This window comes from Megascapheus bottae, chromosome 1 (assembly GCF_031878675.1).
Source record: "Megascapheus bottae isolate mThoBot1 chromosome 1, mThoBot2.hap1, whole genome shotgun sequence".
NCBI classification, from domain to species: domain Eukaryota; kingdom Metazoa; phylum Chordata; class Mammalia; order Rodentia; family Geomyidae; genus Megascapheus; species Megascapheus bottae.
This window is the reverse complement of record NC_143509.1, coordinates 48,981,701-49,005,611: the sequence shown is the minus strand read 5'-3', so window position 1 is coordinate 49,005,611 and position 23,911 is coordinate 48,981,701. Positions and strand designations below refer to the sequence as shown.

The following is a 23,911-nucleotide window of genomic DNA, read 5'->3' as shown; positions in this document are numbered from 1 at the left end:
GTAGATTGATAGCCACATTCTAGTTATCACAAATGAGGGAAACCATGAAATCTGTTTCTTTGGGACTGGCTTACATCACTTAATATAATTTTTCCCAAGTTTTTCTATTTCTTTATGAGTAGGGCAATGTCATTCTTTCTGATGGAAGCATACAGCTTCAGTGTGTATATCATATTTTATTGATACATTCATTCACAGAGGAGCACCTGGGTTGATTTCTACCTTAGCTATGGCAAACAATGATGTGGTGAAAATGGTTGTGCTTTAGTGTGGTCAGTAGGGTAAGTGTCTAGGAGTGGAATTGCTGGGTCTTTTGCGGAATCTCCATAATGCTTTCCAGACCGGCTGCACACACTTACATTCCCACCAATAGGGTAGTAGCACCACCAATATCTGTGATTGTCAGTTTTGTTGATAATGATCATTCTAATGGGGTGAGATGGATTCTGAACTTTTCTTCACTCTTCCTTTAAGAAGTCTCTCTTTAAGTCTTTAGCCTATTTATTAATTGGGCTCTTTGTTTGAAGGTTTGTTTTCTAGGTGTTTAATTTTTTAACCCAAGTGTTTAAAAAATAAAAAACTAGTTTAAATGAACACTTTAAATGGTTATATATAAGTACTATTGTAAGAGTTGTAATATAGCAACAGATTTAATTGTCAGAAGCAAGTATGTTTCTTTCTTTCATCTATTCAGTTTTGATCATCCGAATTACCTTCTTACAAGGAAACTTTAGACAAGTTTAAATAACATAATCAAGAAAGTCTAGAAAGTAAAAGGGCCATTATCAAATTTCAGCTCCCAAGTCTAGAGATCTCTGTTAGTCACTGAACTGTAACTGTCATATATATATATATATATATATATATATATATATACACACACATATATACATATTTAGAGTTTCTGATTAGGAGTCACATTTTTGGGCAAATATATTTGATCTTCTTACCCTACTTCAAGTTATCTTGGTTTAATCTGAGTAAGAAGGGTTAATATACAAGTACTTCCACTTCTCGGTGATGAATGAAAAGTCTAGAAATCTCAGATTTATGTCTAGTCTACAGTCTACTATACTCTGAATTTATATTAAGGAAAATATATAAGCCTCATGTCCTGCCTGCTTGATCTTCTCACTGGCAGAGACAAATGACAAGTCATGAGTCCAATTGCTGTCATCTTTGCCCTTCCTATTGATAATCAGATGGAGCTGCCTAGTGGAACGAGCATGCCTTACATTAGGTTGTATGCTCTTTTATGCAAATGATGTTGAGATTTAACATCCGAATGTTTCTTTTCCTTCATCCCTAGACATATCTTCCCAATCATCAAACCTCCATGTGATTACGAATGCTGAAACCTGGGATGACTCAAAAATTTCATGATCAAGGCCTCAACTCTTGGCTTTGAAGATAACATTCATGTGAAGCCCTTGATAAATTTTCCAGATCATATTTCCAGAAAGTGACAATGCTGAGATTTACACCCACACTGGGCTGACAAGGGTCTAGGAAATAGACCATGCTACAAATTCTGCAACTGCAGAGATAGGACATCCCAAACATGGCCAATGAATTAGTTTATAAATTCATTACTAAATAACAGCCATTTAAATGCACTACTTTTGAGAATGAATCAAAGGTATAAAACAACATTGCCAAAGCAGACAGGCTGTGTGATCTGTAAATATAATGCAAGTTTCCAACCCTTGTCCTGTCTTTTAGTCATTCACCATGAAAAATTTTCACATTCATATATTTCCTTCTCTAGCTTCACCACACAGAAGTTGAAAGTGATTTTACTCTATCAAAAGCAGTCATTTTATCTCCAAGATTAAATGTTTCTGCCTTCCCATGGCCGTGGACTGTTTTTTTAATCTTCACACTATTACTTTGGGGAAATCCAGTTTTCTCCACTCATTCATTAAATAAAATGTATTAAAGGCACAAGTCATAACTCAGTGGTAGAGCCTTTGCTTAGCATGTGCAATACACTGCATTTGATTCCAGTACTACAAAAAATAAATAACTATTGAGTAGTAGTTTGTATATACAAGTTACCATAAAATAATTGCAGTGGCCTCCAATGAGCAATATGTAGGCTCTTGGATAAATGCGCTCGCTGATGTAGACACACCCCTCGAAACCCATTTCAATCAACTGTTCAAGAAACACCCACTTTCAGAGGTACTTGGGGAAATACTGAGATTTACCAAACAGAAGTGATAGCAGTAGGCAGGGTGTGGCAGGGGCTTAAAATGTGTAATGCTACCCCCCAAAAGAGATTGCAATACAAAATTTTAAAAGTCCAAAAACATGCAAGGGTCACAGATAAGTATTATTATGATAAAAAAAAGAAGTGATTATTCCAGCCAAAGCAGCCAAAGACAAAAACACAATAGGTCCTATCCAACTTACCTAGAACTGGTTTGTCTATTGAGAATGGAGGCAGAATGAAAAATACCAGAAAAATAAACTCCTCGCAGGGAATAATGTTTCAAGGCAGTGGAAATGTGGAACAGAGATAGGAAATAGATTATTATGATTCAGTTTGGCTCAAGTGCAGAACATTAGAGGAAAAATGTATAGGAGATTTTCCTGGAAAGCAGAAAGTGTCTGGATCAAGGTGTGAAGAGCAGGTTACAGACTTGAGATTTAACTTAAACAACTAATAAGAAATCACAGAAATTTTCTGATTGGAAGGGTGATACAGTCATCAAGTAATGCCTTGTCAATGTCTCTGTACCAGGCATAATGAATTGCCATTCAAACTGTTTTGAACCTAGAGTCTGGCTTCACAATAATTGCTGTTTTACCTTTCTGTCATCTACAAACTTAATCAGCATGCTACCTAGGTCCACACTCCAGTCATTAATGAAAGTAATTAATAATTCTACATTAATCCTTGTCAGTTAAAGCAAGTAGGTATTTCACTGCAAATTCAGGCACAGAAATTCTGCCCTTCCCCCCGCCTCAACTCACCTCTATGAAAGCATTCTGGCCTCCCAAAATTACTTTTGGCTATTTAGAAAACACACACACACACACACACACACACACACACACACACACACACACACACACACGCCTCTAGATTTTTCCTGGTTTGTCTCTTTATAAGCTGCTGGACTCCTAAAGCAACACTTAGAAGGCATTCTAATTAATGTGATTGAGGGCCTTTATTGGTATTCCCAAGAGTAATTTGGACCATGCCAATGGCAACAGGTCACCAAGATAAAGCAAATCTAAAGATGACCTACGTGCAAAAACAAGTTCAGGGGCAGTCCTGCATGGTGATGAATTAAAACCAAGCAGACTGTGATGGTAACAGGCTAGTTTTAAAGGTACCAAAGTTAGTGGGAAGTCATTGGCAAATGTGAAACTTCTCAATGGATTCTTTTTTAAAAGTGTCTTGCATTCAGTGCTAAAATTTTTTATTATTGAAAAGAGCAATGGATGTTTGTTCCTATTTCTTGAGGTGAGAGTGGGGGTTGGAGTATAGTTAGCTGCAAGAAAGGTAGAGGAATGAACAAAAAACAAAGTAACCTGTCTAATAACAACACATCAAGTCTGTATTAAAGCTTAGCTTTCTTTAAATTATTGTGATAGGTCTATTAGCTCCTATGTTTTTCAGCTGACTAGAACCTATAAATATCAATTTTCCAGCCAGTATTTCCTGTGTCATTCACTTTCATATTCCCTTTCTTTTTTATTAGTACTTGCCTTATATTTGATGTCACTGTCTCCTAATTCATCAGCCTGAATATGCTATCTAGCATCAAGTTTCACATATATACTTCATCCTATGCCATCCATAAAGATATCAGTGAGAATTGTCCCATGTACTCATCCTTATTCATGCATGTGGAACATAACTGTTTCCTATCATTGATAAGCTTCCGGAAGGCCTTCCTCTCTGGCACCCTGACTACTGAGCTCTCCCACCAGGCTAGCAGCCTAGGTTTGTTATCTCACAGCTTCTATTCACCTTGGGTCATAATTTTCCCAATTTATTTTTTGCATATGGCATTTTCACCAGACCTATTTTCCTGATTCCAGATATAGCCTCATAATTATATAACAAGCATTTTTGTGAAGTTCACAAAGACAGTGAGGCTTGGACATAACACAAAGACAGTGAGGTGTCTTTTCCAGGAACATCATAGTGTCCTCAATAAATTGGGTTCATCTCTTATTAACCAACAGGCTGCATTCACTTGCTTCAACTCTGTCATGTTATCAGATGCCCTTTGCCAGGATGCCCACTGAAAACTGGGCTACAAACTCTAATGCATAGCCTAGAAGGACATTCCCCAGAGAGGACTAATCTAATACCAAACCACTTCCTTTAGCCCTCCCTGTCTACCATAATCCAATCCATAGATTTCCTTTCTACAAATTACTGATGAGGCTTGAATAAGTTTTGCATTAGCATATAGCAAGTAGTGACAAACCTTGAAAGAACAGAAGATAAACAGTTATCCTATTTTACAGACAAAGAGTTAATGGTCCTTAAGGAATCAGGATCCTTTCTATCACCAGGCGTAGGGTCCATCATTGTTTGAGCCATGATAAGAGCCTGTTGCAAACTAGTTCAGAATCCAGTATGTACCAGCTAGCACATATTTTACTAAAGTGGCAGAAACAAGGTCCTTTTGGGTAAGAAAAGTAGTATATATTAGTTATAAAGCTAGTAAATGCAGCTATAAACTATGAACTAAATCAAAGAACATTTTTCAAGACTTTACAAAACAATTTCACACTTAATACACAAACAACATTCACCAAGATAGGTTATATCATGTGCCATAAATCAAATCATAATACAATAAAATGCATTGAAAGAATAAAACTGAGCATCAGTACCAGAAAGAAAAGTGGAAAATTTCCAAACACTTCAAAATTAGTATATGCTTCTATGTGACTCTTGGGTTAAAAAGGAAGTACGAAGAGAAAATAGAAAGTGTTTTGAGAAGTAGGGCTTGGTGGTACATGCCTATAATCTCAGCACCCAGAAAGTACAGATAGGTGCATTGAGGCTTTGAGCCCAGTCTGTAATACATAGTGAGTTTTGGGGCAGAACTGACAATCTGTCTCACAAAACTGTGTGTGTATGAGGATAAAAGTGAAAATGTGATACAGCAAATGTATGGTTAGAAGATAATTTGTTGTTTGAAATTATATTATGGAAAAAGAAAGACCAAAGTACATAATCAAACTAAAAGGCAAGCAAAGTGAAGAACAAATAAGAAATGTAAATTAAATTAGTTGAAAAGAGAAAAGAGAAAAACCCAAAAATGGGATCTCAGGAAGCTGAGATCTGAGGATCATGGCTCAAAGCCTTCCTGGGTAGGAAAGTCCATGAGACTCTTTTTTGTTTTTTTTGCCGGTCCTGGGCTTGAGCTCAGGGCCTGAGCACTGTCCTTGGACTTTCTCAAGGCTAGCGCTCTACCACTTGAGCCTCAGCACCACTTCAGGCTTTTTGTTCTATGTATGTGGTACCGAGGAATCGAACCCGGGTCTTCATGCATGCTAGGCAAGCACTTTAACCACTAGGCCAAACTCCTGGCCCCCCATGAGACTCTTATCTCCAATAAACTATTCAGAAAAGGATGGAAATAGTGTTACGGTTCAAGTGGTAGAGTGCTAGCCTTGAGCACAAAGAGAGGCTCAGGGACAGAGCCCATGCCATGAGTTCAAGCCCCAGGACCAACAGCAACAACAAAATGGATATGAAGCATACCATAATCATAAATTGAAACACAAAACATTAAAATGCCAGTTTTCTAAAATAAGCTATAGATTTTGTTCCTTTCAATAAAGACCCCAGTAAGTTATGCATTTTTATGTTCAGATAAGGTAATTATAATATTTATATGAAAGGAGAAAACCCATAAAATGCTGGAAAACAATCTTTAAACAAGAATAAAATTTCAGGAATTATACTATACATATTTTCACTTTTAAAATGTTAGTCATCAAGACATCCATTACCAAAAGGAATATGCAGTAAACAAATTAACACATGAAAAGATATTTAAAATCAGTACTCTTAGAAAATGTACATTAAAAGCATGATGAAGTACTAATAGATCTTTGAAAATAACTAAAACAAACAACAGAAATAAACATGGAAAATACCAAAATTTGAAGAGGATAAGTTTCATACAAGTAGAATATTTGATATTATAGTTTCTTTAAAATGAAGAGTGAGTTTATTATAAAGTTAAATGATGGTGTAGTCATACAAGACTATCTGCAATCCTATATTTGAGAATTTTTCTCCAAGAGAAAGAAATAATATGCTCCCACCCAAAAAAGAAATAAATAAAGTTGGCAGATATATTTGTAACAACTCTTCATCAGCTGCCCCAAATAAAACATAACTCCAATGTCATTCCATAAGTGAATGGGTTAGCATGCCTTCCTGCATACAAAACAATAGACTAGCTTTCAGCATCTCCAAGAAATGAGCATTATTTATTGTATGTTGTGAAACAACTTGGATGAACCTCAGAGACATTTTGTTAGATGAAAGAAGTTAATCTAACTAGGTTATCTACTGAATGATTCCATTTAAAAGACACTTTTGACAAAGTGGTGCTCAAAAGAAGACACCCTGAGGATGGGCGATAGGGAAGAGTATAATGTCAAAGAAGGACACAGAGGAGCTGTTCTGGGAAAATAAAGCAATTGTATCCTGATTGTGACAGTGATACAATACATAAAGTGCACAGAGCAACACTCAGTAATAATAATAATAATAATAATAATAATAAGTAAAAATACTTGCTTTAAAAACTTTGCAAATATTGTTAGGCAATAATATATATATATTTATTTATTAAAGTGGTGTGCTTTTTCCTTTAACAAAAGCAGAATAAATGATCTGTCATGCCATTTTAGGAATTAAAAATAAAAGAAAGCTGTTTCACCCTAAATATAGTTTGGATTTTCAACTTTCACTGGAAAACAACAGCCTCATCATTGAGACTGAATGTTCCAGAGAAGTCTAGCAGTTCACGCAGAAAGATCAATGAACTGTCCCAACTTCAGTTTATCAAGCCAGTACTGCTTACCTTTACTGATAGAATAGCAGAGTCAAAGTTCATCTGAGGAAACATCGTCCTCTCAAACACTGCCTTCCCCCATAGTTTCAGAAACACTAGGAACTGTGAGAGGACAGATATAACATAATATGCCACCTGCCATCTTCAGAAGCTAGGAATAGAATGTGAGCAGACTGCTTTCCTTTTGTTCTTTTTTTCAACATGAATGTGCTCTGAGGGGTAAGGGCAGAAATATCATCATGGAGGCTCATCTCCCAAAGAGGAGAATAAAAACTGGGGTTGAAAGGATAGAAAGGTGAAAGAGCAATTTAAAAAGAGCATTGAACTTGGAGGTCAACATGGTTACATGATCCTGGACCATTGCAGATTCTCTGACTACTTAGTCACTGTTGTAAGCTGCTCTAGTTTCATGATCAACATGATTGATATGCTAGGGGCTCAGGGGATACTTCTAAACCAAGTCAAGGTAGCGTAGCCTACTGTGTCCTCTCTATAGGAAGTGGAAATCTGGATGATAAAATATTCTCTAATAAGCAATACTGAAGCTGAGGGACGATGCAAGTTAATAACTCCCTACCATTGATTAAGAAGACTGTTCATGATAATACCTGCAGAGACCTTAGCATTGCCCATGAACATACATAAGTCAAAAAAAGACAGACTAGCATCAGCTCTTATTAAACGAGATGTTTGAAAATCCATGGTGGACAAGCACAACCATTTGTACTATATTTACAAGTGCTTATTGGGTTAAACGTCTTCTGTCTTATTTCTGGGAACATTGGGTCCCAGCTTACAGTTTCATTTCCCAACTATTTCAAAGGCAATTATCCAAGTTGTGTTTGGATCCTACACCAGAATGTTATGATGGACTCCATAAAATTTGAACTTGGAAAAAGAATTGTCAAACATGTTTCCTTCCATCACAAATGTTTCAAATACTCAAGTTGAAAACTCAAGTAAAATCTTTACCATCTCATTGGGTGGTTATAGAGGGACTGTGTGTCTTATACTAGTACAAAGTGTTAAGGAAATTGGTTATTTCAAAATAAGTTTGTTTTAGCTCTCTTAAATTTGAAAGGACCTAATGGGTCCAACTGTAGATCTTCAAATAAAAAAAATGAACATTGTCATAACTTGTCATAATTTAAATCAGAAAATATTTTATCACTGCCTACATTGTTGAAGGCAGGGGAGGGTGGTGAGGGAATCAGGCTGAGGCTTCCGGAGTCTGATAGCATTCTGCTCCTCACATCATGTTTACATAATGAGCTGTTTATTTTTTTAATCAGTGAATTATATAATTCACATTTATCTATGTTGCTGTAAATGTTCTGTAAGTATACAAAATAAGTTTTGCTTGATTGAAGTTAAAAGGTATATGAACCAACAAGTAAAAAGTTATAGGAAGGAGAAGACAAACTGTAGCTATACACACAAATAAACATTTTAAGAACCAAAAGAAACCATTAAAATCAACACATACAGATGACAAGAACTCAGCCTACCTCAGGGCAAGAGAAAGGAAACTTGATGAGGATTTAGTTTTACAATTCCTTTAATTCATCCAGCAGATATTTGCCAAATTCTGGATACACAGTTTAAAGGAGAGGCTGTCTCCTCCGTCCTTTTGAAGTTATAATTCTGACAGTGTACAAAATCCTGCAGTTTAGAAAAATAGTGGCAGAATTTCACAGTGCAAGAGGACATAGAGGGTCATGTGATGCCATTTGAAGTTCAAGTGGAGAATTAGGTGAAATTATAACCACCAACAAAACAAATGAGTCATGTCACCTTGGTAACTAACCTTCAGTCACCTCCAGGTTATGAAATTAATTACTTTTCCCAAGCACAGCAAAGCTTCTTGGCCATCTGAGATTTTACACTCCTTAAATTTCATGTCGTGACATGTCCACTAATAACCTCTCTAATTTAGAGGAATGGTCTGAAGATCACGATGCTGCCTGAGACACGCTCAAGGGAAAGGTGCATTCTACAAACTGTTAAACAGGGCACAAGTGACACACATCGTGGCCATGTCTTCATAGATTAATCCATGAAGATTGCACACTCCAGCTTTTGAGTCTACAGCATCGAGATTCGTTCAACTCAATGAGCATTTATTGAGCCTCTATTTCATATACTTTAATACAAGTTGTACCATTCATAGAAATAAATGCAGTGTTTTCATAATCAGCAATCTCACTGTTTGCAAACAGGGTCAGAGATATACACAGAGCAAGCAAGAAAGAAAAAAATGTCAAGATTACAGAAAGTATATGGCCAACTTCAATACAATCCTCTCAAGAGGCAGCAACTTTCTGAAGAAGGACCAAATAGTCAAGAAAAAAAAGAGTTTGAAAGATAGTATACCAGACATTTCCTGAATACTCGTAAAGTACACTGACATTTTATAAACATGAGATCATCTGATAAGTAAGTATTCTGGTCAACCTGATTTTGATTTAACAAAAGATTAACCAAGATTATTACACCATAAACTCCTCTTCCTCCAAACAATAAGTAGGGTCCCATTGGAAATATTAATATAGGACAATGAAAGCCTACTTGTGATTAAGAGATATAAGACATAATTCCAGACCAATATTCAATCTAGAAAATACTTTCGTTCCACTTGGATCTGACTTGGCTAGCAACGGAAACAATCTACATTTCCTTCCTCTTCATGCCTATTTCTCTACCTCCTTTGCAAACCTTCCTATTTATATTTCTGGAGATAAGCCATCCTTTCTCCAAAACCTCTGAGCAAGTTTCTGTATCTCTCTTAGGTCCTTGAGGGCATCTTGGATCTGTTTTGCTTAGGTTTTGGTCTTGTCATCCCCCATTATAAATTGGGACTCCAGGTTGTGTCCAAAGAAAATATTATCTACAGCTGTTATAAAATAAGCATGTATAAATACACGGGTACTTCTGAGTTGTAGAGAGAATATTTTCCCAGGACATAGTCAACCTTGTGCAAGTTTGGGATTGGTCACTTTTTAACAAGATAACTTAATCCCTCTATTAAGAGTTTATATATTCATATATTTCTAACATAATCCAAGGACCATATAATATAATCAATAGAAGTCTAATACTGCAGGCAGACAGACAGCCAATAACAAACATAGGATAAGTGTATATGTCTGTCTCATGTCTCAGTACCAAAGAGTTTCAAGGGTTATATTAGGCCAGTGAGCCACAGGACTCCCATTCCTAGCTGCCAATATCCTTATTAAGAGGGATAATAAATCCTAACCTCAAAGGATGATATAGGATCACATTAAACAATGCTTATGAAATAGCTTCTTCCATGCATGCCTACTCACAACCTCATTGTGAGCAGGCACCTTCCTAGGGAAGCTGGATATCAATATAAGTTCTAAATCTTCTCAAAAACTTCTGCCTAGGTCATGAGACTGCCTTTGGCAATTATATTCTAAGAGATTAAGCTATCCTTGTAAGCCAATGGCAGAAGTCCCTTCAGATTGCAACCTTGTAACACCCTGTCCTCTGATTTGGTCAGTAAAGCAATTGAGGACCATCCCTCATAAGGATGCCTTGAAGGCTCTGTATTCAGAGGGCCAGAAGCTCTATTTTGTGCTTCTTTACTTGGTCAGATCCCACAGTACGCAAGGGCTCTCCATTCTCAATCACAAAAGAAAAAGTGGAATGAACCCAGGGCCCACAACTTAATCCTGGCTATAATACATTTTGCAGCTTTGGCTATATGCCCCAGTACTTTATTGTCTTTGTGCCTCAGTTTCCAGAATCATTCTTACTAGGAAAAGTGACAGTCAAGACATAAATTAAAGCCTGCAGGGAAGAATTAGTATATTTCACTGCTCACTGTGAGAATATCCCATAACCTCTGCTTTAATATTCTCAGGCCACTGGAGAAAAATGGCCTGTTCAGCATCTGCTCTGTCACTTATCTGGAGTCTTGTCATCAAAACACAGAGGTAATATTCCTAACCTTCCTAAGAACTTACATAAGAAAAGAAGCATGCCCCCCCCCAAATTTCATGTCTGTATCTAAAGTGTTAAAGAAAATCCCCTTATGAACTAACACTGAGGAGGTCTGTGTGAGTCTGTGTCCCTGTTGAGAAAATTCTATGGCTTCTTTCACTAGTTTTTGGGCACCAGGATCATCCTGACAGATGGCAGTGTGCACCCATCAGTCCCATAGTCTGGGCTGTGACCTCAGTCTAACAGATCACCCTGGTTGGAGGGGGATGGGTGGGGAGAGAGATTCTCACCCAGGTTTATTTTAAATTCACATTTGACATTTGGTGACTTTATTGCAAAAAAAGTAAGACGGCACAATCCACTTACAGAAGAACGAAAATGAGCTGGAACTTTATGCTGTTATTACCTACTGATCCATAAACCACTAAAGACTTCAAGTGACCCTAATTTCAACAAGTATGCCTTATCTCTGCTCTACAGATGCTTATAAAAAAAAAAAAAACCAAACCTCTGGCCTCCTTCACAGAGAGGGGTTCAAACAGTGCTTCATGTGAGTTTCAAAATGTTTTGACAGGCAAATTGAGCAAGAGGGAGAACATGTTCTAAAAAAAATATATTGACAGAGTACAAGGAGGGTAATTTGTGATGGCACCATAAGGTTTTCAGAGGCTTTCTTCCAATGCAAAATTAATGGTAACTGAGAACCCATGATATGGAGCCCCTGTGCCAAGGCTAAAGCATGGCACAGATTGGGTCCAGTGTCAGGCATCTAGGAATATCTAACCTAGGAGGTATCTCCAACTGGAATACGGTTCATTGTAACTGTGAGCTAGCAAGCCAATACCTTGGGTTAGGCACTCAACTACTATGCCTGCTATTGATACCTTAGAAATAATGGGCCTATTACTTCCACCCTTTTCTCATTCCTTACTTTCCCCAACTGCAAACTGGGAAGCATGTTAGTTTCTACTTCACAAACTTGATGCCTGAAAGGATTGGCTATTGTTGTCTTTTACCTACAAAGAAGTTTAAATGAGATTGTTCGTGCTATTATGAAGTATATAAAATAGCGCAAGAACATGTAGACTACCTGGGAGGAAGCAATTACCTGTATTTTTATAGAGTAGGGCTTGTGGGGTGATAGAAAGGACTTTAAACAGGGATGAAGGTGCAGAAGGATTCCTCTGAGCCATCATTACAGACAGAATCTGAAATCAGGTAGTATTCTGAAATACAACCATGTATGTGGATGAAAAACATTTCAGGCAAAAATAAGTCATGTTTACTTTCTTCTTGTTATTTTTTTAAACAGGAAAGAACATATTGAAAATGCTAACTAGATGAATTTTACCTTCCAGGTATTGAAGTCCCTAAAACCATAGTCACCGAAGCAGGAATTTTATTCAGCACATCACTTCAAGGACATATACTCCTTAGAGCTACTAACCATTTTGCTGGATTCGGCACTAGGTAGCAGTAATAGTGATTACTGGAGTTGTTAGCACATTAGCCAAGCAATGGAGCCACAACAGTAAAGTCCTATTATGACAACATTGAGGGTTTAGGATGGGTATCTATTCCCATTAGCACAGAAGGTATTTTAAGCTGTTTTGTCATCCACAAAGTTTTCTTCCTACAGATAACTCTCTATCCTTGTAAGGGTCTGAACATTGCTAGGAATTTGTCATTCAATATCAACCCCATTTTACAGAAGTAGTGATTTTCCTAAAGTTTCACAGATAATAAACTTGATGTCTGTGTTCACAGTCCAATACCAAGATATCACATCTTATGATGTGTCTTTCTACTGACTGTCTCTTCTTGGCCCTTGTGGTTAATACTTTAAAATTAGTGTTAAAGACAACAAATCACGAAGATATTATTTTCTACAAGAATCTGTATGTCTATGTTCTCCTTAGCACACAATCTGCATTCATCATGTACTAAGGAAAGTCTCATGTTCCTTTAGGCCATTGATCTGTAGCTGTCTCTAACCAAAGGACCTGAATGCTATTGCCCTCCCTGGGAATTTTAAACAAGAAGTCAATGAGAGATGCTGGTAAGTGGTTCTGTAATTGTCTAGGGACAGATAAAACCTTGGTGGAATAATAATCATATCAATATGCTGGCTACATGAATGATCCTGCAGTGAATTACAACAGGGTACTTCAACTCCAAAGCCTAGGGTGGCAGATCTGCATAATTAATCTCACTCTGTAATAACCCTGAAGGGTCAGCAACATTGGCATTCTGCAGCTGAAATTAATGTCTCCTTATTTCAGTTCCCTTTGGTGTTTCTTCAGATTCAGAGAAAATAGTATCTGACAGAGCATCTCTGTTGACATAAAGTTTTAAAGGGTTAATGAGTTGTAAAAATTTTTTTAAAAAAACCTGAAATAGGTAAAGCTCTCATGCAAATCCTGGCAGATAAGCAGATGATGGATTCACTACATTGTCTTACTAAACAGACGTATGCAATGCAAGCCTCTTGATACATTAAAAATTCATTCGTAGATGAACTTAACAAACTCTGAGACTGTACGTTGTCCATCTTGAATTTCTCCAGGTAATTTTGATAAGTTATGTTTTGGTACTTTGCCCACATTTTAAAGAACTGCTGGATTATAAATATTATGTAAGTCATTAGGGTAAAGGCTTACCTTTAACTACAAGACTTCCAAGGGCTCTTTTGAATACTAATTCACTTTCTGAAACCAAATTATTTAGGAATAATTCACAGTGTTCCTCAAGCCTAATTGACTGTAGGAATTCTTTAGTCATATCTCCAAGCCTTAGAATGCTTGGCACAGTTCAGAAATGCTGACTGAAGTTCTTTCAGAAAACAGGAGGTTTTAAATGTGTAAGACACCCCAGCAATAAACCAAATATTTAATTATATATTGTTATTGTAACGGTGGTCTACAGTGGGGAAATGGCTATATAAGTCATAAAAGAGTATATTTTCTTTTCAGGGAGAAGTAAGAACAACCAACAGACACAGGAAGAGATATTCAATATCTCTGGCCATTTAAGAAATGCAAATCAAAGCAACACTGAGATTCTTACCCCAGTTAGAAAGGCCATTATCAAGAAAAGTAAAGATAACAGATGCTGGTGGAGACGTAGCCAAAAAGGAATGCTATAACACTGTTGGTGGGAATAAAAACTTGTTCAACCACTATGCAAAGCACTGCGGAGTTTCCTTAATAGATTATGCTTTGAGAAAGTCCTATGTATCTTCTCATGGATGTAAAAAATAAAACCTCACAGTTGAAGTAGTTGTACAGGAAGGATCATGAATTTGTCATGGATAAGAGGTGAGAAATGAAAATCAATTTTCTAATTTTCCAAACCATTTCTATTGAAGGTGATGGGACACAAATGGCACAATAGGCAGGCATGATGATCCATGAGACACACTAGGAGACTTCTGTATGACAGTGTTTTGTTCTGTCAGTATAGCTAATTGGAGATTACTTTAATTTTGCCTCTTCTTTTATTTTAGATACTTAAGAATCATTGCCAAATCCCCAAATAAGACAACAGGACAACAAGTGTCAGAAAGTAGAGAGGAGCCTTTATACCTCCAATTATGAAATGAATCAACACATATGAAGATATTCAGCAAAAAACCACTTTAATTATATGATCTAAAATGTGCTAGAAGAAAAGTTATTGCTATGTTTCATTTTTCTGCCATCTCCTGCCAAAGAGAAAGATGAAAAAATGTATCTGTTACAATAACCTACAAGTTTTGTATGCAAATATTCTTCCCATCCACTGATGCATGAGAAAAGATTGAAATCCTGCTTTCTAAATCCAGAGGAAGTGATGTTTACTGCATGCCAGATAGAAAACTAAGTCTTAGGTAAGTGGTAGGTGCCATGAGGATACCTGTAAAGCCTGACTGATGACAAGGACCAAAGCAATTTTCCCACCCAGCACATCTAATGCTATTTCCCTGATGTCCTTCATATGACATTCTGGAGCTTCCAGGATCTGTTGGCAATCTCTTTTCAGTGCCACACCTCATAGAGCCCAGAGTCCTGTTACAGGTATAGATGGTGTCATAAATCACCCCCGTGTCTTCCTTCCCCTCTAATCATCCCTGGTGTCTGGAATGTCCTTCGTCCTACTCTCCCCATGTGTAAATACTGCCTTGTCCTTCAAGAACTATTTCCAAAATCATTTTGCTCATGAAACTTCCCTGCTTTCATTTATCAGATGCCATTGCTCTCTTCTTCCTCCAAGTCACAGTGCATTTCACCTTAGTCCTTAAGATACTATATATACTTATACTTAAGCATGCTTATACTGTATGTAAGCATGCATGCCTTCTCCTAAGACCCTCACACGCAGTGTCTAGCTCTATTTCAGATTTGTCTCCCAGGGCCTGGCACCAAGTCTGGCATACAGAAAGCACTCTGGTAATGAATGGTTACAATGTTCTGAATAGAAGGAGTCTACAGACCATTCCTCATTCCAGGAAAATACTATAACTCTTCCATTGTTTTCTACACCTTTGGTCTCTGAATACTCATTTCTTTCCCCAAACCATCTTCAGGGAGGTGTTTCCTCAGTAAAATTGGTTAACTTGTCCTTGACAAAATACCCAGAGACTTTCCTGAACCTTCTCAGTATAAGCCTCGATATCAGATGTATGTTTTATCATATGCACAATGACATAGCACAAGAGTGAGCTCCCATCCAAACATGGTAGTTCCCTATAAGGAACTATAAGAATTACTACTAGGACCACACCCCAACCATTGCTTAATTTGGATTTAACATTATTACAACTCATGATCTTTTGACCTAAGTGAAATATGCTGAGCATGCTGGCATTGTAAAATAAAAATAAAAAGGAATCCCTGTGTGGTATTAACTGTGCATGCCCTAGGTGGTGACTCCATGTTGATTGGCCTTGTTTCCTCCCCGCCTCCAAAGCAGGGGAGGAGGCTAGATTTAGAAAGAAAGAAGGTGGAACTGAGACTTCCACTTAGGTTTCATTATAACATTCCCAATTTCCAGCTATGGAGTTATTAAACCAGAAATTATAAATTGAGAGGATGATCAGGATTTGAAGAGATTATGATCAGGAACGGGGCGGGGGAAAGAGTAAAGATATTTAAAGACAAATCAGTAGTACACACAGAGAAGGGAGAATACTGGAATAATGTAACTTTGAGAACAGTTATCATCTCAACCAACAAATCGTTTCCACATTCTTGCTATATGCTAGGTACTGGATGGAAATAATTTAGTGCTTTAATAGAATGCAAAGTGCTTCTTCCCATGGCTTATTTTGATAGTCACACAATTTATTCAGAAGGGTATATCATTTTCCTGTTTTACAATGATGGAATTAGACACAGAAAAGTGAAATGTCTAATTTGATTTCACCACAATCCAGCCATGGAGCATGAGTTTAAAAAAGATTCTCTGACAGCAGCAGATCAACTGCCCTGATTCTCCAATATCACCCTCCCATGCCCAAGGCAAGCCAGAAAGCAAAACACACAATGGAACTGTTCGATATTTAGTTTACTATGTTTTGCAAAACTATCCAGAAAGATCCATTAAAAAAGACAAGATTTGCCAGAGCAAAGGTCATAAAAAATGCCAAGTCTGTCTGCATCAGTAAAATGAACAAAGTATAAGGAAAAAAATTTACTGCAAAAGCTTTTTCTTATTACTTTCAAAATAATGGAGTGGCACAAATGAGACGTTTCTGAGGAAATGCACTGACTTAGATTATTTGTAATTGGTGTGGCAGCACTTGCATAAATGGAGGCCCACAGTCAAAGACTTTAAAGTTGCTTTTCTCAACCAGCTTTTCAAGAAAGTAGCTTAGCCACAAGGTACTATGTGGTGGGGGAAGGAGGGAGAATTCCCTGTACTCTCTCAGCTCATAGGATACTGATATTTCACAGGAGGTTATTAATTACGAGGTGAAAATGCTAATGATGGGAGTTATACCAAATTGGGAAAAGGAGAAATGATATTTAAATGAAAGTGTTAAGTATAGTGTCTACTGGGGGAGATGAATATCTACAGATGGATGATGAGAATAATTGAATATGGTAAACATACCTCATGCCACAGAATAATAAGCTTAAAATGGTATATTTTTCCTATATCACACCATACACATACACACACACACACACACACACCACACACACACACACACACACACACACACACACACACACACACACACACACACCACACAGAGCACCAGTGGCTCATACCTAAAATCTATAATCATAGCCTACTAAGGAAGCTGAAGTCTGAGGATCTTGGTTTGAAGCCAGTCTCGGCAAAAAAGTCCTTGAGACTCACCTCCAACTGCCCATCAAAAAAAACAAAAAGCAAACAACAACAACAACTAAATCCAACAACAAGCCGGGTAAAGTGGCTCATGCCTATAATCCTAGCTACACAGGAGGCTGAGATCTGAGGATCACGGTTCAAAGCCAGCCTGGGCACAAAAAGACCCGAGACTCTTAGCTCAAGGGTAGGGTGGTAGCCTTGAGCTGAAGAGCTGAGGGACAGCACCCAGACCAAGTTTAAGCCCCATGATCTACCCCCCCCCAAAAAAAAATCACACAACAACAACCACACACACACACACACACACACACACACACACACGAACCAAAAGTGGAGTTCAGGCTGAAATGGTAGATTCCTATCCTAGTCTTCAGAGCAAAAAGGGTCAGTGGCAGTACTCAGATCCTGAGTTCAAGTCGCAAGACCAGCAAAGAAGAAGAAGAAGAAAAACAGAAATGATAATGAACTTTAAAATAAAATTCCTTTGTAAAAGTAGGTCATTTCCTTAAAAAAAAAAGATTCCAGAGCTCCAGCAGTTTACATCTGTAATTGTAGCAATTTTGATGACTGAACTCTGAAAATGCAGATCAAAAAGCTAGAAGTACAGCTGTGGCTTAGTGACAGAGCACTAACCTTGAGCAAAATAGCTCAGGAACAGCACCTAGGAACTGACGTTAAGCCCCAGGACCAACATACACACACACACACACACACACACACACACACACACACACCACACACACACACACACACACACAATGAACATTGTTGTTTCACTCGTTGGCCTGAAACTCAGGAAAAAACGTGAGATTTTTTAATATATGTTTACTCTTATTATAATTTTATTAATTGCACTCAGCATTCTTGAGAAGGATTATGGACATCACCAGAATTATATAACAGCGATGCACTAACTGCCCAAATACCAGGGGAACACTTAGGCAAGTTTTAAAACAAGTATCTAGAGACTTGAAGAGAAGGCAGAGGTGATGAATAGTATGAGAAACACAAGTGGAAAAGACAGAGACATTGGGCATCAGGGATTTGTGAATTCTGATCTCTCTCTCTCTCTCTCTCTCTCTCTCTCTCTCTCTCTCTCTCTCTCTCTCTCTCTCTCCCTCTCTCTCTCTCTTTCACACACACACACACACATCATAAAACCTCGTTTGAAACTATAAAGCTTCTTTTTTTCCTCTAACATTTTTATTGTAATTAATAGAAGGGTTACATTATATTCGCCAGATAGAAGGTGCATTAATTCACATACATTGATATCCTTTCTCATGTCCTGGTCCCCATTTCCCTCCCCCCCACCCCCACCCCTCATCTTGTTTTCCCCCCATCCCCTAACCAATTTCAAATAACCAAATACAAATATATCCAATATTAAAGCTTCTTTTTCTTAAGCAACCATAATCAACTGCAATATTAGTTTCAGTGAGATCAAACATACCAAAATTTGATTTTGCAACTTACACTGACCTCATGACCAGGCATCTGATTTCTGAAACAAAACCCAATTGTGCTCAGCACACAGATACAATCACAATAAGAATCTTAACGCAAAATAGTTCCCTGCATTTCACAGACACTCTCTTAGACAGTGAATCTACCTGACTCTAATCCTTCACATTATATAGTCAGTCGTGGCTTTTCTCAACCAAGTCAGAGGAGCAGATTGATAATGGGGTAAGAGTTTTGTACGTTTCTCCTTGATAATACAGGCTCTGTTTCAACAGAGAAGCTTACAGCCCCTCTGCAGGCAAAGCAGGCCATTCTGCCTTGCAGAGGACAGCTAGATACAGCTTCTGATCACCAGACAATGCCTTTCAGAACTCACTGACACAAAAGCGACCAAGTGAAAGGAGAAGCTGAAAATCTACACTCAGAAGTGCTTTTCCAGCAGCAATGTACTTGAGGCTGATCTAAAGATCCATATAGCATGGAGATTTGCATTCACTAAGTCTAGGGCAAGACTAAAGATTCTATATCTTTGTTTCACTATCCTGGAGGTCCTTTCAATTAGCTTCACATTATATGTCCTTATGTATCAAGATTTTGCTCTATTGCAAATCTCTGCTAGTAGAGCCCAAGGTTTCTACTGATTATGACGAATGAGGGAAACCATTGAGCCTAAGTTCCTTTGAGTCTGGCTTACTTCACTTAATATGATTTTTTCTAAGTCTTTCCATTTCCTAACAAATGGGGCGATGTCATTCTTTCTGACAGCAGCACAGAATTCCATTGTGTACAAATACCACAATAGTGAAACAAAAGCCATATAATGAATGATTGTTGTCCTTAATGTACTATGTTGTCTCTCATCTCCTTCGCTGTCCCTTGGTTATCTCATATTGGTACAGTATCTCACTTTGTTATCTGATATATTGAACTTATTTGTATTTGGATATTTGAAATTTGATAGGGAAGGGGGGAAAACCAAGACGGGTGGGGGGTGTGGGGGGGAGGGAAACGGGTACCAAGACATGTGAAAGGGTATCAATGTATGTGAATTAATGCACCTTCTATCTGGCAAATATCATGTAACCCTTTTACTAATTACAATAAAAAAAAAGATTCTATATCTGCAGTCAGCTCCTAGAGGCTACTCTTGCTGCTCCACAGACCATATATTGAGTAGCAGCAGTGTGACTGGGCTGCAAAGTGCTAAAGGAGAAGCCATTCCTTCTAATTCATAGGTGTAGCAAGGTTTCAGGGAGGAGGAGATTGATGTAGGTAGGGACCTGAAAGGGCTGGATGTGAAGAAGAAAGGAGGAAATGGAAAAGGAAAGAATTCCTTAACAATAATAAAGAAAAGAAAAGTTACTTTGAACTAAGTTCTAAAAGTAAAATTGTAAATGGAGTATTCAGAGGAAAACATGAAATGTAAGCAGAGCAGTGGAGTCTGCAGAGGTACAGGCAAAGGATGAAGCAGACCTAGGATGAAATAGCAGGGAATTGATGCAGCCCACATGTAGATTTGACTCTCCTTGCATGTTTGGGGGGGTGGAGAAGGAAGAACAGCTAGATTGTTAATATGTTAATATACCCAGCCTGTCCAAAGTTCTGTGCGATGTCTACCACTCACGTTCACTAAAATTGAACTGTGGCTCCATAGAACCACAAATTGTTTGTATTTATCCTCAAACTAAACATTTCTGGGAGTGTTTCATAGTGTAATCTAAAAATGTCAAATGAGGCTACAGGAATGGATGAAGCAGGGTCAAATGATAGCATAGCAAAGGACGGAGAAGACCTTCAGGATGCCTAGGAAACTCCACTGAATGCCTCCCTTGCCAACATTATTAATAATAATAAATAAAGAAGGAAAATCTATCTAAATTAAAAGAACCTAATAAATCATCCATCAATGCTGGCTTCTGTGTTTGTCCAAATCACTAAAATCTCTAAATATGACATTATGGCTTTAGGATAGATGATGAGTCTCATTTAGGAAGAGGCTTTAAGTGAATGATTTTAATAAGTAAACAAGTCTAACAATGCCTCACGACCACAGAGAGAAAGGAGAGACAGACAGACAGACAGACACAGAGAAAGAGAACCCACAGATAATGTGATATTAGATAATTGGCAACATTCATGAAATTGGTAGTAAAACTGAGGTGGTAGATAAATATTTGCTATAACATACTTTTAATTTTGCTATATGTTTTAAAACATGACCATAATAGTACTGAGGAAAATTATATCCCTTTTGAAATATTATGTTAAATAATTAGTGAAAACATTGTCCTGTTCTCCTTTGAGTATTCCTCCAATACAATCACTCCCAGCATTATCACATGTAACTACTAGATTTCAATATTACCATTTCCTTTTGCTATTCATAAAAAATGAATCATGCGTGGATCTGCATTAGCTTTTTGTACTCAATGATGTATCACACATCTTTCCATATCATTGTAATAATATTTCATATGTTTTACTGATTATATTGATCACCATAGTCTTTTTAACCATTTTTGTTATTTTCAATTTTTAGTAATTTTATACTACAATGAAGCTTTTTGTCATTTTTCTTTACAATAAAAAACAACACCCCAGAAGAGCTCAGTAAAACTCGAAATGAGTTCTTTATTCAAGGAGTTTAATATCTAAATGAGTAGCAACCAAAGAGCCATAGAATTAAAGACATAAATCATGTATCACTAGCTGGTAACCATTACTACAGTGTCAGTTTTCAAGTAAATACCCAAGATCCAACAACTAAGCAATCATTTCTAAATGGTGATTAAGATACATCAATTTAAAACAAACAAACCCACAAAAACATGGTCAATGTGTCTTATAGATGCTCATTTTTTTAGGGTAACAATTTTGCTATCTATATCCTAATATCAAAGTAATGAAGTAGCAAATTTTGATGAACAGTAAACATCTCTTTAAGCAGGCATACTGATAGCAGAAAGCAGCATTAAAAACAAACAAAGGCAGTCCAGGTGCTGGTGGCTTACTCCTGTAATTTTACCTGCTTAGGAGGCTGAGATCTGAGGATAGAGATTCAAAGCCAGCTGGCAAGAAAGTCTATGAGACTCTAACCTTCATTAAATGAATCCCCCCCCCCCAAAAAAAGCTAGAAGTAGAGCTGTGGCTCAAGTAGAAAAGCACTAGCCTAGAACAAAAAAAGCTAAGGAACTGTACTTAAGCCCTGAGTACCCCAGGAACCCCCCAACCACAAGAAAGACTTACATGAATATGAGAGCCTAGATCCATTTAGTTCTAGATTCTTACTTCTTTCAGTGTATCCTAAGGACTTTATGAGACACAATAATAACTAATAACTAATGTTCAAAATCATGTCCCTCAACTATGAATGAAGATACAGTTCCTCAGAATACCTGCTATAAGACTGTATTATAAATGGAATATACTTTAGAAAGACACCTTATCAAAACAGTTAAAACAAAGCCGTTGATTTCAGGAAACTTGAGAAAGACTTTGCATCAAACACTACACGGAACAGACAGAAAAACAAAAGCTTGACAAAAACTTTTAAGTCAATCGGTTGTTCTAAATGATCACAGCTATAAAGCCAGGTATGTGAATTTTATGACATTGTGTTTTATGGTCATACTTGATTTGCAAAATTGATAAGTAAGACTGACAGGCCGAGAGTTTGGCCTAGTGGTTAAAGTGCTTGCCTAGCATACACGAAGGCCCAGGTTTGATTCCTTGGTACCACATACATAGGAAAAAGCCAGAAGTGGGGCTGAGGCTCAAGTGGCAGAGCTCTAACCTTGAGAAAGCCCAAGGACAGTGCTTAGGCCCTGAGCTCAAGCCCAGGATTGGCAAAAAAAAAAAAAAAAAAAAAAAGACTGAAACTAATTTCTCAACATGGGCTACTTCCTAGACAGAGGTGGAGAAAGTCTGGCCTGTAGGCTATATGAAGCTCTCAAAATTCTTTGGTACACTACGAGACAGATATGTAGTCTTCTCACTGGCTGCCAGAAGTTGTTTGCTTGTATTTTTAATTTTGTAGTCTTTGAATGATGATATATTTACTATAGAATATATATATATATGTATTTTTTTTGCCAGTCCTGGGCTTGAGCTCAGGGCTTGAGCACTGTCCTTGGACTTTCTCAAGGCTAGCACTCTACCACTTGAGCCTCAGCACCACTTCTGGCTTTTTTGCTATGTATGTGGGGTACCGAGGAATCGAACCCGGGTCTTCGTGCATGCTAGGCAAGCACTCTACCACTAGGCCAAACTCCCGGCCCTATTTACTATAGAATATAATATTTTATTTTAACATTTTATTTTTATAACATTCATTTCATTACATAGCAAATATATATAACAAATATTTTATATATAATTTCCAGATGGCCCTTAGCAGAGAAAAAAGGTCCCCCACTCCTGACAGAATCCTGAAAGCAAGCTTAAATTTGTTTAATACCTTGATCAGAAATGTAATTGAGAATTAATTATCAGACAATATAAGAAGGAAAACCCAAGAAACAGAAAGTAATGTTAGTTCCTTTAAGACTGTAGCCATACAAAAGAGAAATTAGGTTCAACACATTAATGATAGGAAAATTAAGTCATATATGTATATATATATACACAAAAATCAATCTCTATTCTACAATTAACAGAAGAATATAGTCATCATATTATATGGTTTAGAACTGATCAACTTGGAAAGTAATTCCTTTTCTATGCCATGGTCATGACTAAACAAACGGAAGAGGCAAATGTAATTGAAAGTTCATGGCTCACGGAAACAGGAGACTTGATTTTAAGGTTCTGTGTGACTCTGAACAAGATTCTCTGTGCTATTTTTTGAAATGAGTGAATGGAGTCATCTTTCAGTTTCCCATGTTTATAAGTCATGTTTCTAGTCAGCTCACAGCAAATAGAAATAAGACAAAGAGAGGAATTATGCACATATCTTGCAGGATGCTACATAAACCAAGCATCCCATGGGTATAAGGGCCTTTGTTTCATCAAAGACTTCTTGAGTGGTATTTAAAACAGTGAACTCCTTTCTCCTGAGAATGCCCAACCTACCATTT

General features: G+C 37.4%; 1 protein-coding gene and 1 long non-coding RNA gene across 5 annotated transcripts in view; one reads left to right on the top strand and one right to left on the bottom strand.

Moving 5' to 3' along the window:
• Window positions 1-1,809, top strand: part of LOC150069107 (uncharacterized) — a 75,158-nt gene extending 73,349 nt beyond the window's left edge. Inside the window, exon 3 of the long non-coding RNA XR_016537422.1 lies at window positions 1,310-1,809. This is a non-coding gene — a long non-coding RNA (uncharacterized LOC150069107). The remainder of the gene's footprint in view (window positions 1-1,309) is intronic.
• Window positions 1-23,911, bottom strand: part of Il1rap (interleukin 1 receptor accessory protein) — a 135,129-nt gene that overhangs the window by 91,602 nt on the left and 19,616 nt on the right. The gene's annotated exons all lie outside the window — the stretch shown is intronic.